We start from the raw sequence: 11,055 nt of genomic DNA on the forward strand, positions 1-11,055 counted from the left end.
CAGAGGCTAAAGAAGGGTGAGGGCTAACTACTGCCAAGAAGAATTTATTACATCTAAACCCGGTGAGGATTGAAAGAACAGTCAGTTCCAGCAGAGTTTTGACCCTATCAACATTATGGGACAGACAATTCTTTGCTGGGGCTGGGGGAGGGCTGTCCTGTGCATTGTAAGATGTTTAGTGTCTCTGGCTTCACCCACTAGATGCTAGTAGCATGCCACTATCCCCCAGCTGTGACAACCAAAACTATCTCAAACATTGCCAAATGAACTGGGGAAGGGGGATCCAAATCACCCTTAGTTGAGAACCACTGGTTCATAACCAATAGTCATGTAGGAACAGGGGTCTATATATAATGGACTCCTGGTGACCTTGGGGGAATGTACTCTGCCCTGAAAATCCAGTTTCTAATGCTTTAAAGTTCGGGTGAGGCTCTTAAAATAAGGTAACTAGCAGCCCTCACTTAATGAGTAAGAAAAGTCAAGAGGGTCTCAAAGAAAAGGGGGAAGAATGAATGTGGAGTTGAAGCCCTCATAGTTATGATTGTACTGTGAGGCGGAGTTACTTTTTATCCCTACTTTAAAGAAAAAAAAAACAAACCCTGAGGCTCAGAGAGATTAAGCAACTTGCCTAAGGTCAAACAGCTAGGAAGTGATAGAATTGGGATTCAAACCTGGGACTATCTCCAAAGCCTTATGCTGCATCTTTAGAATTCTAAGAACTTTATCTTCCATTTATTCATTCATTCATTCATTCATTCATCCACCCATGTGTTCATTTACAACAACCTACCTAGCTCTCACTGTGTGCCAAGCTCTGGGAGAGTAATGAATGAGACAGTCAACCCCCACATTCATGGAATTTGTCTAGCACTCTTTTTAATGCTTATTTATTTTGAGAGGGATTGAGAGTGAGAGGAAGAGAGAGAGAGAGAGAGAGAGAGAAGAGAGAGAGAGACAGAATGAATCCCAAGCAGGCTCCCTGCTGTCAGTGAGATTGTGACCTCAGCCAAAATCAAGAGTTGGGACTTTTAACTTAGTGAGCCACCCAGGCACCTCCATACAAGGAATTATTTAATAACAGTTATGATAAGAGCTGTGAAAGAAAAGCTTAAGGAGCTATATGTGTGCTAACTATCCCTGGAGATGGGCCCTTTTGCAGTGTGACTTTATATCAAGAGATTAGTTACACTATTTCCCTGCCTTTGAATTTGTGCTGGCCTTGTGACTTTCTTTAACCAATAGAATGCAGTGGAAGTGACACTGTTATGTGACTTCTGAGCCTTGGCCTCAAGGGGCCTTGTAGTTTCCACTGCCACTGTTTTGCTGCCAGAAAATCACAATGTAAGGAAGCCTGAGGTTAGCCTACTAGCTGTCTCAGACATTCCACCTGTCCTAGCTGTTCCCATCATTCTGGCTAAGGCTCCTGACATAGGAGAGAGGCTATCCAGAAAGAGCTAGCACCTAGTCAACCCAACAACTGACGGCAGCTGCAGAGGTCACCCCAGGCAAGACTGAGCCCAGTCAAAATCACAGAAGCACGAGCAAATACATGGTTGAGGGTGGTTTGTTACCCAGACAGAGAAAACCAATTCAAAGCCCTACCCTGGTCTGGGGGTGGGAGTGAGTTGGGTGGTTTCCTTGAAAACATTAGGTGCAAACTGAGACCTGGAGTAAGTGAGAGTCAGCACGGTAGAGAATGGGAAAAGAGTATCCAGGCAGCATAGACAACACTTTGAAGGCCTGGAGCTAAATATGAACTCTGGGGAGTGCCTGGGTGGCTCAGTCAGTTGAGTGTCTGACTTCGGCTCGGGTCATGATCTCAGGGTTTGTGAGTTCAAGCCCCACATCAGGTATGCTGCTATCACCCTGTCAGCACAGGGTCTGCTTTGGATCTTCTAGCCACCACCCCCCGTCCCTCCCCCACTCACTCTTGCTCTCTCTCTAAAATAAATAAATAATTAATTAACTTAAAAAAAAGATGAACTCTGTATGTCTGAGGACCTCAGCAGAGAATGGGCAGCATAAGATGGTGTAAAGAGAGAGGGGAGCCCAACACTGTAATCAATGACCACCAATGAGTGGAATGCTTTATTTACTACCCACTGCCCATCTCCATCCCCAGATCTACTTTTTGTAATATTCTGGATACACTCACAGGCTGTGTCAAGCATATACATTTCATATATCATGTATGTTGAAGAATTAAAAAGTTGAAAATATAGATGCACATTAACCTGGCTCCCAGGAGCTTGGGGAAGGTTGAGTCACAGACTTCTGGGGATGAACAATATGAATATGACAAGGCAGCCTGAGCACAAAGGAAAAAAATGTATTTTTAATAGCTGTGATGACCATCTAAGCTATTATGGCTGTACCTTCACTGATCTAAGCTCATACTTAAATGGAAATTTACTTGAAAAGCCCTTTCTTTGCATAATGGAAAGGCAGGCTTGTCTAATTCCATTTCCCCAAGGTAATAGCCCCAGGATGTAATGGGATGCCTTGATACCAGCCCTGCTCATCAGGGGCTCACAGCCTGGGTACCCCCCTTCTGGTGTCCTTTATCCCTATGACTCAGGAAGGTCCCCCTAAGGATGCCTCACCTCCAAGGTCACTGCTGAGAACTGTAGGGAAGAGGGAGTATTGATGGGACTGACATCATTGTGTTGCTCATTCTCTTTATCTCTGAGGGAGATAATCCAGCAGTAGCTCCCTCAGCAGGAGCATCAGACTGAGCCTGATCACAGCACATTCCCATTAGGCAGTCTTTCCCAAGGACAAGGACAAGACCCCACATCTAGGCCACCCATTGCTTCCATCTGGGGAGAAAGGTGCTCTGGATGTGGCTCTGTTCTTATCCAACCTGGCAACTCCTGACTTTTCTCCTGTTGGGAAGAGGGTCCCACTGCTAGGCCCTACCAAACAGGGGTGGGGTTTACATAAAAAAAAAAAATTTTTTTTAAGTTTATTTATTTTTTTGAGAGACAGAGCATGAGCAGGGGAGGGGCAGAGAGAGAGGAAGACAGAATCCGAAGTTGGCTGTCAGTGCAAAGCTCAACGTGGGGCTTGAACCATGAGATCATGACCTAAGCCGAAGGTGGATGCTCAACCGGCTGAGCTACCCAGGCACCCCTACATTTTCTTAACTATGAATATTCACTTAGAATAACAAAAGAAGTCATAAAAAATGATACATTTTAAAACACCGACAAATCCCAGAAGCACAACAAAATCCAGAGAGGAAAACCGTGTTTATTAACTGCCTGACATCCACCCCTCCATAACATATTTTTCTCTACATTTTAGGCTGCAAAGTTTTTAAAAATGTTTTGAACGCTTTGGGCACCTGGGTGGCTCAGTCAGCTAGACATCCTGCTCTTGATTTCGTCTCAGGTCATGATCTCACGGTTCTTGGGATCGAGCCCGGTATGGTTGGGCTCTGTGCTGACAGTGCAGAGCCTGTTTGGGATTCTCACTCTATCCTTCTCTCTGCCCCTCCCCCCAACACACTCATATGCTCCCTGTCTCTCTCTCAAAAATAAACTTTAAAAAAACATTTTTTTTTAACCTTTCACTTCAACCCTGGCTCACAAGAGCTTCCTTTTGTTTTTCTTGTTCTCGTTTTTGTTGTTATTGTTGTTGAGGTATAAGATACACACAAAAGTACATATTTTCACATGTGAAAAGTGCAGTACTGTGAACCGATGATGTAAGGAGAAACATTTTTAAAATAAAGCTAGAGAAGCCATTTGAGAAACGTCTTGCATGTCCTGTTTTCTAAACCTTTGAACTGGACCAAACCGCCAATATTCTCAGAAGTCAGCAGGGACAAGAAAATCCTGTTTGAAAAGACTGATACTGACTTTTGCCCAGTGACTACTTCACCTGACCAATCAATGAAGTACAAACCTAGTCCTCCTTATCAGCACCAATCAACTCTTCTTAAAAACAATTTACCTAATCTTTCTTTCCTCCCCTATAAAAACCTTGAGTCCATCTCCTAGAATCAGGACACTATTTGGGTTTCCACATAAGTCTGTGTACTCTGAGTTGCAATTCTTTTATCCCAAGTTTTTCCTTTGAACTGGCTTCTTGATCTTAGGTTGACATTTCATTTCAATGATTTTTTTTTACATATGTGCACATTCATATAACCACCACCCCCATCAAGATATACAACATTTCTGAAAGGTGTCTACTCTTAACCCAATTTTGTTACTAATAATACCATTTTTAACATTGACTGAGGTCCAGGAATTAAGCTAACTGCTTTATGTGCATGGTATTCATTTGATCCTCACAACAAAGTACTGCCATCATCCCCATTTTACAGATGAAAAAGCTGAGGCTTGGAGATTTTAAATGCCTTGCCTAAGGTCAGCCACAGAAACAGTTGCCAGTGTGGCACTCAGACCCAGGTCTGCCAGGCTCCAAGGCCCACGTGCCTAACTGGTGTCATAGCATGGGGCACCTACTGGCACTACTTCAAAGTAACCTGCCTCCCCCATTTTTGTCTTTGATTGCTTATGTTCTCCAGGAACCTCTGCATTCCCTTTAAAACTTGGACAGACCAGTCTCTGCCCTCAGCATACCACCTCCCACAAGCTCAGTGCCCGATTCCTGTCCTCTGAGGTAGACAACAGAGGACCATCTACCACCCCATTGTTTCTAAAGGCCACAGTGGCCACTCTGGTGGGATTTGAACCCTCCCTGAGAAAACAGCACAGTTCTTACATTTGCCCAGGGTCCATGAGTGTAGAAGGTGCATTTCAGAACTGGGAATGCTCTTTATCTGGAGTTGGAATGGAAATGTCATGGGCTTTGAGGTCATGTGGTCTTTGGACAAATCCTGCTCCAGTCATTTCCTAGCCAAGTAACCATGAGCAATTTGTTTTATCTCTTTAGAAGGACACTTCCTTTACCTTGATTGGGAGGATATTAAGAGAAGCTTGCTGGGGTGGCGCCTGGGTTTAAGCATCTGACTTCGGCTCAGATCATGATCTCATGGTTTCTGAGTTTGAGCCCCACATCAGGATCTGCGCTGATGGTGCAGAGCCTGCTTGGGCTTCTCTCTCTCCCTTTCTCTCTCTCTCTCTCTTCCTCTCTCTCCCTCTCTCTCTGCCCCTTCTCTGCTCTCTCTCTCAAAATAAATAAAATAAACTTTAAAAAACAAAGAGAAGCTTGCTTGTAGGGTTGTTTTGAGAATGAGATGAGATCATTGCAGGCATATGGTAGGTACACAAAAAGTGTTGCATTTTTTTTTTTTAAGATTTACTGATTTTTGAGAGAGCACAAGTGGGGGAAGGGCAGAGAGAGGGGGACAGAGGATCCGACGCAGGCTCTGCACTGACAGGCTGACAGCAGCGAGCCCTATATGGAGCTTGAACTCACTAACTTCAAGATCATGACCTGAGCTGAAGTCGGATGCTCAGCCGAGTCACCCAGGAGCCCCAAAGACTTGCATTTTCAACAGGCATAGGGGTCTGGCGTCCTTTCACACATGCCAGATTACCAAGTGGGTCCAGGACAGGAAATAATCAACCACAATACATTTATAAGTGGTGGCAAATAACAAGAGGTAAGGAAGAAGAAGGGAGCCAGGAAGGTGAAAGACGTGGACAGAGAGAATGAAGTACAAGCTGCGTCCTGAGTTGGCACCTCAGGCTTCAGACTGAGCCTTTGCTGGAGCAGCCTGGCTCTGAGCATTGAAGCTTCCCTCGTCTTTGGATGGCCTTCCAGGTAGCTCACACCTTGCACCTGTCTACTCTAAGGTCCCAAGTTGACCCAAGTTCAGTAAACACATCTCCACAGAGGTGACCTCATGCTGAGGTAGCATCTGGTTCAGTCCAGGCTTTGGCCAGGGCACACACAGAGACCTGCACAATAGGCCTTAGCAAGAGAAATGCAACTTCTCTCCTGTCTTTCTAATTTGGGAAGGCAGACAAGAGGGCTAAACCCACTCCCCTTCTACACTGCCCTAAAAAGAAGAAAAACCACGAGTGCCCATTCACACTAAGCAGCACTGGGGGTGAGGCGGGAAGGGGTCTGCACACTCACCCAATTCAAAGCTAACCGTGAAGCCTAGTTTTCTCTAATTCTCACATCTCTGGGAAGGAAGTGTTATTTCCTCCTTTACAGCTATGAGGAAATTGAGGCTCTGAGAAGTTAACAGCAATGGCATAAGGCCAGTGGGTGACCAAGACAGGATCCAAACCAAGACTTACCCCTAAGATCTTGTCCTTTTAACTAGTACGTTTCCATTTACATTAACCTTTGTAGTAAATGGTAGTGTTCCAAGTTGGGAGTTGAAGAACCTCAGGCTCAGAGAAATTTAGCAACTTGCCTGCAAGTACACAATTATTATTTTGCCCCACTACTCTCCTTGCTAATCTCTGACATCCCGTCTTTTGCCCTGAAGGAGCCTATCATTTGTCGATTCAGACTGGAGCTGGCTGGGTAAGTGTCCAATCTCCTATTTGCTCCACCATGGGGCCTAGTGCATGTGGCCCGCTTGTGGCCTCCATGCTTAGCCATGATCGTTAACTGAAACTAATCCCAAATGGCTGCCACAACCTCTCCTCTGAAGGCCCCTTGGGTCCATAGAGGTGTGATGACCTCAGATTGGGCCAAAGGCAATAACCGGGAGCTGTTGGCATCCAGCCTGGGGTAGCAGCCAGAAGGCCCCAAAGCAAGTCTGATTTAATCCCATAATGGAAAGTGACTCAGATAAGGCTTTTATCAATCATTCCTGGACTGTTGGGGGCAGGGACCATCCCAGAGTCATGAAGGCAAATATCCTGGGGCCACACAAAAGTGTGTAAAGGCCTGGCCCCACTGGAAGGTCCAGGAGAAAATGGAGATATCAAGAGGCATTCAGAAATACTTTGCTCAAATTTCCAGGACTGAGAGAACAAGAGAAAGAGGAGGATACTGGTGAATCCATGTATTCAGGTAGAGAGGACATCAAAGCTTAACACTTAATAACAACAACGGGGTGCCTGGGTGGCTCAGTCGATTAAGCATCCTACTTCAGCTCAGGTCATGATTTCGCAGTCCATGAGTTTGAACCCCACATCGGGCTCTGTGGTGACAACTGAGAGCCTGTAGCCTGCTTCGGATTCTGTGTCTCCCTCTCTCTCTGCTCCTCCCCTGCTCAAGCTCTGTCTCTCTGTCTCAAAAAAAATAAAATAATAATTATAATTATAACAATAACAGCAATTATTTATGAGGCATTATATTAAGCATTTTTAAAATTATTTATTTATTTATTTATTTATCTATCTATCTATCTATCTATCTATCTATTTATTTATTTAGAGAAAGAGAGCAGGAGGGGTAGAGAGAGCAGAAGAGAGAGAATCCCAAGCAGTTTCTGCACTGATAGTGTGGAACCTGATGAGGGGCTCGATCTCACAGTTCGTGGGTTTGTGACCTGAGCCAAAACCAAGAGTCGATGCTGAACCAACTGAGCCACCGAGGCACCTCAGCTGTACTTAGCATTTAAATGCCTGTACAGTAGATACCATTTCATTCTTATTACAGAAGAGGAAACCAGACTCAGGCAAATTACCTGCCCAAGGTCACACAGCTGCTGAAATGGGAGAGCTGGGATTTATAACTCAAACCACCTAATTCCCATGCTTTCCTGCCTCACCCTTGCACTGATTGCAGGTACACCAATCACTCTTGCTCACAAACTTCTTCACCCCCAGAATTTGCCAGCATTTCATGAACTTGTCCTCTTCCTGGAAGAATTCCTGGAAGCTTTATGTAACTACAAGCTGCAGCCTCCCCATCACCCCAAAAGGGAAGGAATAAAGGATAAAGCTAGGTGAACTGACCAATCAGGAGCAGAGGGGCTACAATGCCCTCCCCCCAACTCCAAACCCCCAGGGACAGCCTCACCAAAGGCAAAGTGGAGTCTGGCCTTCTGCCAACTGCTTTCTCTGTGCCTCGCTCCCTCCCTCAGCCCTAACTCCCCACCCTCACTAATCATTTTTTCCTAGATCAACTTTACTTTCCAGGCCCCTACCTCATTGGCCTTGTTCATTCAAGAACACTTCTAAGTACCTACTATTAGCAATAGACTAGGGATTCACCTTCCTTGCTGGAGAGGAACATATACAATGCAATATTAATAGTAATAATAGCTAACACTTACTGAGCACTTACTATGTGCCAGTCACTTTTCTTTCGTTTTGAGCTTGAAAAGGCAGGCGGAACAAGCAGTAGCTTTTAAGTCAATTATAAGACTAAGTCAGACAAAGGGAGACAACTAATATTCCATGAACTTTCACTATGTGCTAGGCTGGGAGAAAGAGCAGCATTGTAACAAAGAACTTAGACTCTGGGTTGAGGCCACCTTAGGTCAGAGGTCTGTCCTACTACTGACTCACTGTGTGTTTAGGGACAAGCTAATTCTCTGAGTCTCATAACATGTAAATAACAACGGTTCTTATCTCTAAGGTTGTTGAGGGGATTAAATAATATATACAAAGCACTTAGCAAATTCTCTGACACATAATAATCAATGTTCAGCAATTTTTTTTTTTTTGAGAGAGAGAGCATGCGCGCATGCATGTGAGAGTGGGGAGGGGAAAGAGGAGTGGGAGAGAGAGAATCTTAAGCAGTCTCCGCACTCAGTGTGGAGCCTGACACGGGGCTCCATCTCACAACCCTGGGATCACCACCTGAGCTGAGATCAAGAGTTGGTCACTTAACTGACTGAGCCACCCAGGTGCCCCAAGCAATTATTATTACTCATTCTTATAATGTTAGTGTAAAACAGCTAAATAATTACAAACTTTTTTTTCCCTAAACTTTTTTTAAACTCTTCAGACCGAAGCAGGAATTTCTTTGTGTTCCTGTTTAATTACATGGGTGTAGTTGATTGGACTCCTTGGCACTAACAGGTCAAGGGTTTCCCCAGTCATTCTGCCTGCTGCTTAGAAGCATGCCTGACAGTAGCTGTTAAAACAGAAATGGTTTGAGGCCTGTACACATAGATCTAAAAAGCAGGGCATGGGTATGAATTACTGCTAGAGAGACAGAAGGGAGGCATTTTTGGATTTGTGTGCTTCATATGTTAGTTTGCTAGGGTTGCTGTGACAAAGTACCAAACACTGGGTGGCTTAAACAGCAGAAATGTATTGTCTCACAGTTCTGGAGGCTAGAAGTCCAAAATCAAGGTGTCAATAGGGTCGGTTCCTATTAGGGGCTGTTAGAGAGAATCTATTCCAGGCCTTTCTCCTAGATGGTGATGTGCTGGCAATCTTTGGCATTCCCTGACTTGTAGAAGCACCATTGTGACCTCTGCCTTCATTTTCACATGACATTCTCCCTCTGTACTTGTCAATGTCTAATTTTCCCCCCTTTGTATGGTTATCAGATATATTGGATTAGAGGCCCACCCTACTCCAGCAGCACCTCATCTGAACTAACCACATTTGCAATGGCCCTGTCTTCTAATAAGGTACCTCTGAGGTACCAAGGGTTAGTGCTTCAACACATGAATTTTGGGGAGATACAATTCAGCCCATAACATGTTAGCACTTCTCAACTAAGCTTATGACTTCAAACTTTTGAAAATTTCAGAATTTGCTGATGTTTCTTCCTGTGGCCATTTTTTTTCCCCCAAGATTTTAAGTAATCTCTACACCCAACGTGGAGCTCGAACTCACTGCCTGGAAGAGCAAGAGTCACATGCTCCACTGGCTGAACCAGCCACCCCCGTGTGGCCATTTTGAAGTTGTAATTCCATGGAGGACTCCTCTTCACCCTTCTCATCTAACTACTTCTCATTATCAATCCTGTTTTAACAGAAGAGGAAGGAAGGAGGAGCTCAGAAATGTTTAGTCACAATGAGTAGGACTGCAACCAGGGTTTACCTGACTCCAAATCCTGTGCTATTTATTTCTAGGGGTACAGGCCTATGCTATTGTGGTAAAAAGCAATTTTCAGCTGAACAGCTTAAAACCATAACCTCAAATATGTTTGTAATCTGCAAACTTCCTCAAATGGCATTTACATCGATGACTCCAAATGAGCCCCCAGCAATTTGTGCAATGGTCAGGGCAGACTCAAATGAAGTTCCTTGTCCAGGGTACAGACAGGACACCACAGGACCAGGCTCCAGAATATGGTTGCTGGAGACCTGACCTGCTATCTGCAGTTGTTCTATCATCAAGAGTAGTTTCTGGTCTCCTGGTTCTCCCAAGTCAATGGGATTGTGTAGGTTAAGAAGCTCCTCTCCCCCAACTACCAACACACCTTAAATACCCTTCTCTGGCAAACTTTGGCCTCTGTAGCCTCTTGGCAGGTAATAGGAGATGGCACCACCCCCCACCCCAAGTTCAGAAAGAGAAGTACAAGAAGGATTTCTGGTTCAGGAGAAAAACTACCTCCCTTACACTTGGCTTCTTTTCCATTAAGATTGAAAGTTGCAAATCAATCAGGAGAAAATTGCCCTCGGGACTGTTGAGCAGACATCTTTGCTCAAATCAGATCCTGGATGTGTGTGTCAAAAGCACCTCACACTCTCATTTATTGCCAACCAAGTCTCTGGAGCAGTCCAATTGATTTAGGAGCATTCACTCAGAACTAACAATCACTGCACACATCTTCTGCTGCTGGGTGAGCCCTCTGATTACTACTTCTCACTCACTGGTCTAATGGGCAAGGTGAATCTACAGCACGAGGGATAAGGACAATACTACGAAATCAAGGACAGAGCTCCTGTCCTCCACACTCCAGGATTACCAAGCTGAAAAAAAAAAAAACTGTAGGTACTAAAAATTCTTTTAGGTTTTAAAGGAGTGGGGGAAGGAGTTGTCATGGGACATCCACCACATGCGAGGTGTTTGGCATACATTAGTTCGTTAAATCTTCATAACTCTAGTGGGTAGATGCTATTAATATCTTCATTTCTAGGTATAAACAATATTTTAGCTATGGAAAGTAGAATTTATTAAACCTAAAAATAAATAATCAATAGGTTTTATGAGTGGACCATTATCTTTAATTTCTTTCAGAGAAGGGACCTAGAAAGAGCTCTCT

Source organism: Panthera tigris, chromosome A1 (assembly GCF_018350195.1).
Source record: "Panthera tigris isolate Pti1 chromosome A1, P.tigris_Pti1_mat1.1, whole genome shotgun sequence".
Taxonomy (NCBI): Eukaryota; Metazoa; Chordata; class Mammalia; order Carnivora; family Felidae; genus Panthera; species Panthera tigris.